The sequence below is a fragment of the Temnothorax longispinosus genome, chromosome 6, assembly GCF_030848805.1.
Source record: "Temnothorax longispinosus isolate EJ_2023e chromosome 6, Tlon_JGU_v1, whole genome shotgun sequence".
In the NCBI taxonomy this organism is placed as follows: domain Eukaryota; kingdom Metazoa; phylum Arthropoda; class Insecta; order Hymenoptera; family Formicidae; genus Temnothorax; species Temnothorax longispinosus.
In genome coordinates this window covers 8,473,711-8,478,234 of record NC_092363.1, presented here as the reverse complement: position 1 = coordinate 8,478,234, position 4,524 = coordinate 8,473,711, and the positions used below count along the sequence as shown (strand labels likewise).

Genomic DNA, 4,524 nt, shown 5'->3' with positions numbered 1-4,524 from the left:
ATACATAATACATAATACATAATACATAATACATAATACATAATACATAATACATAATACATAATACATAATACATAATACATAATACATAATACATAATACATAATACATAATACATATAATACATAATACATAATACATAATACATAATACATAATACATAATACATAATACATAATACATAATACATAATACGACGCGAATTAATTATTTTAAAAAACTGTAAAGAATTTATTGCGAAAAATATTACCTCAGCTAGGATTCGAACCCGGAACCTCCCTCATTTCGTGAAGAGCGTCTGGGGTAATATTTTTCGCAATAAATTCTTTAATTTTTTAAAATAATTAAAAACACATTTTTTTAATGTTAAAAAAACGTTTTTTTTACAATGTTAAAATAAATACAGCAAAAATAAGAATTTAAATCGCCAGTGAATAATGAAAAAATCAATAAAATAAATACTTTTTTAATAAGAAAAAAAGGATCTGTTCTATTAATTTAAACGTTTTTTAAATGTTTTTTTTTATTACTAAAAATGTTTTTAAAAACGTTAAAGAATATTTTTTTGCTACTTGGGTTATTTAGCAAATATCAACCAATATACATGCCTCTCAACATTAAATATATTTACTACTTACTGCGTATGTTTTATTAAAGTCGCAAAAGTTGAACACAAAATATTTCCCGCACAACAGACGCACGCGATGGATAACGGACGTAATGGCTCCTGCACACAGGACGCGGCAGCGCGGCATTGCGGCAACGCGGCACCGCGGTAACCAATCACCATCTGCCTTTCTGTACTACTTTCAAAAGAAGAACGGAAAAGGATTATACGAGTTCACGAGTTTCATTACGCAGTTAACTTCTGTTTGGGTCGCTTTTATTGAGGCGGCCATGCTGAATTAGTCGAAGTGTCTTGTTTTGATGTGATACAATTTAGATTTCGGTTTTGCTATATGACCACATGGGTACCCCCACGGTCTTTTCTTTATATTAAATAAAAAAAAAAAAAAAATGCTTCACCTGTCTATTTACACCATGGAGAGACCCTTCTCCCTAGTCCCTCCTGCCCTTCCGCCGCTTGCTCCAATATGCAGGGTTGCCAGATTTGGCGATTTTGCGCCAAATTGGCGATTTCTGAAGACCATTTGGCGTTGAAAAATTGCAGTTGGCGACTTGGCGATATTTTGGCGATTTTCCAATTCATCTTGGCGATATTTTGGCGATTTTTGCATACTGATTAGGGCTGCGTTCGAATTCCCCACCCGAGACCCGAGTGCTAAAAATCCTATAGTATATGTTACGTGCACTATAGATTTTTAGCGCCCGGGTGAGGAATCGGAACGCACCCTAGGGTGTTAGTTAGGTTTTTCCCTGCGTTAGTTAAGGCCCAGTTCAACAGTGGCCAGTTAGCTTAACTAGTAGTTAACTCTCACTCTCTGTCTCTTTTTAACTCAAAGGTTAGATAGAGACGGAGAGTGAGAGTTAACTACTAGTTAAGCTAACTGGCCACTGTTGAACTGGGCCTAAGGGTCGACAGGAGTAACAAGCTGCAAAGCTGCTTAAGAACGGCTTGTCCCAAATTTTAGCCAAATTAATTAACAAATCTCATTTCACTTATGCTCGTTTTAATCAGTAAGATCAGCCGCAAGCTGGTACAGAGCCGGATTTTCCATTTTGGCTCTTAAAAAATTTATAATAAATAAAATACGGACTCGCAGCTAAGCAACCCGACAGAGGTCGGTAGTGTTACTCCTGTCGACCCTTAAGCCCCTTGCACAGCTAGGGGCCGGTATCACAGTCTCTGATTAACGTGATTCTCCCTAGATTCTCCGATTAAACTCACTCTTCGTCTCTTTCTAGGGGGATAGTTAAGCCCCTTGCACAATGCCAGGCAACAGGCAATAGGAACAGGAAATAACCAAAAAATCGTTAATTACAACCTAAAAAATTCAAATGCTATGATTGGTTGGCAATAGGCAATAGGCACAGAATTTCCAACGTGACGGAAACTTTGTGTCTATTGCCTGTGTCACTGTTTATTCTGCATTTATACATGATTTCTGATTTCTATTCCCTGTTCCTATTGCCTGTTGCCTGGCATTGTGCAAGGGGCTTTAGAAAGAGATGCAGAGTGAGTTTAATCGAAGAATCACGTTAGGCTGGTTTCACATGGGGCGTAAGATGCGTATGCGTAACTTGCAATCTTACGCCCCATGTGAAACTGGCGGAAGTGGTGTTAAAAATGCTCACAATTCCTACGAGTAAAGGTGAAATTTCATGGGCAGTGAAAAGCAGCAACAGATCGTACTGATTGGCTACAAAATAGAGAGGTTCTAGAAACTCGAGAACTTCTCTATTTTGCAGCCAATCAGTACAATCTGCTGCTGCTTTTCACTGCCCATGAAATTTCACCTTAACGCTGTGGTCGAACGAGCTTTCTCAGCACTCACTCTGATAAAAACACGGATTCGGAATAAACTGAGTACTTCGATGCTGCAATCTCTTCTCACAATCCGGATGCATTTTCAAGCGCACGAGAAGTGTTGCAAAACGTTTCAACTCTCAACGGAAATGATCGATCGTTTTAAATCAAGTTTCATGTATGAGTCAAAAACCGGAACGTCCGGACCTAGCTGCGCGAATTCCGATAGCGAAGAAAATGAAAATGAGAGTCTTCATGAAATGATTGACATTATCTCGGATATGTTGTAAATAGCAAAAAGTCATCATTTGATCATTGCGAAAGAGACACAAATTAATCATATTTTTGTTTGTATAGGTTTGGTATATACTTGTTGGCATATTATTTTCAACTCTTTTGTCGCGCGATAAAAGCGCGTATTTATATCTGAAATGCTATCACGTTACGTATACTATATCATCTCAGAAATAAAAGTGCGCTTTTATCGCTAAAAGAGAGTTGAGTTGAGAATATGGACCATTATATTATTATATATGGATTTAATGGATTAATACTATTACTTAATAACAATTTTTTAAAAATAATATATATATTAGTTTAGATTTAATGATCGATGTTTTTTTCAATCTCGCCCGTCCTAGAGAGCCTCTAGGAGAGAGAGGCGACAACGGGTCATGTGACCAGCCACTCCGTGATTGGCTAGCAACATTATTGAGGGGGGCAAAGGCGAGATTGCGACGTCAATGCAGAAGAGCGTAGGAGGGGGTTAGCGCAGGCAGGTTAAGTCAGGTTAAGTTGAGGTAAACACGCCGCATGGTCATCCGCGCGTGAGTGACTGAGTGACAAAATTAACATCAATTCAACGAAGGAACGGTAAGTTTTTATTTAGCAAAAGTTGAAAAAATATAAAGAAAATTATTAAAGTATTATTTACGTGCTATAATAATATTACAAAGCTATATGCGAAATCTGCTGCACAGAACAAAAGTGTCATTATTTTTTTAAACCGAGTATATTGCAGATTCTTGATGAATAGTGTGTTAAAAAATAAATAAATACTACAGTACTGTTAAGTTATTGTTTTTGTATTACAGGCACTAATAATGCCATCGAGATGCACCGCATATAAGTGCAGTAACAACAGCAATGACGGCTACGCACTTGTAACATATCCGCAAAATGAGTCGCTGAGACAGAAATGGATCGCTGCGGTTGGAAGAGGAAAGAGCTGGTCACCTAATAATACTCAAAAACTTTGCGAGGTTAGTAACAATATGCAGTATGCTCTGACTTTGCACTTCGGAAGATAAATAGATGTAACCACGTAATCTACTGTTAGACTGAAGTATATATTTGTGATTTCCTTTCTCTAGATACACTTCCAACCATCAGAAATAAAATTTGTCGCTGGGCGTAAACAAGTAAAACTTGGTGCAGTTCCTTCACGGTTTTGTACGTGCAGTATAAGAAAAAAACGAAATATCTTACATCTACATCAAGATGGCTGTGTGCAGACTTGCAAACCACTAACCAAAGAAGATCTACAAACGAAGTCTCAAGAAATTGAAGACGATGTGCAGCCGATAGTTCACAGCCGTGATTTCGCAAAGTTTGCAGCAGACCGCAGCTTGCGGGTTGGCAGGTGTCCCTTGCTTAATCGCCGCGATCACGCCTAGAATCTCGAGTCACTGCATTTTTTTCCGACGAGAGGAAATATTGTGAAATGCTATTATTTATAGGGAGCGAGGTCGCGAAGTGATTTAACGTATTATACCGGACGTTCAATCTGAGATATACGTAACGCTTGTCATTTAATTATTAACTTTGCTAACGTTATTTATCGTCTCAATTATTTTTTTAGTTACTTTTAAAGGAATACCAGGAAATAGTGGTGAGAAAAATTAGAAAAAAATGTAGCACAGAAAATAATTATTATCACAGTTAGGCGAATTCATGCCTATAAAAAGATATGTTAATAAGAAATATTCGAATTTTTTTATGTTAACGCTAATCTAAGATCGCTCGATACGTAATAATCACGCGAGAATCTCGTCGCGCCTCTTTCAGAATGATAACATGATAACATAATGTATACA

At 37.2% G+C, this 4,524-nt stretch overlaps 1 long non-coding RNA gene across 1 annotated transcript; it reads left to right on the top strand.

The window, feature by feature from the left end:
• The first annotated feature begins 3,103 nt into the window (after nt 1-3,103).
• Nucleotides 3,104-4,518, top strand: LOC139814070 (uncharacterized). Its single transcript, XR_011732328.1, has 3 exons — nt 3,104-3,301; nt 3,523-3,690; nt 3,802-4,518. It is a non-coding gene; the product is annotated as an uncharacterized lncRNA (long non-coding RNA).
• The last annotated feature ends 6 nt before the right edge of the window (nt 4,519-4,524 follow it).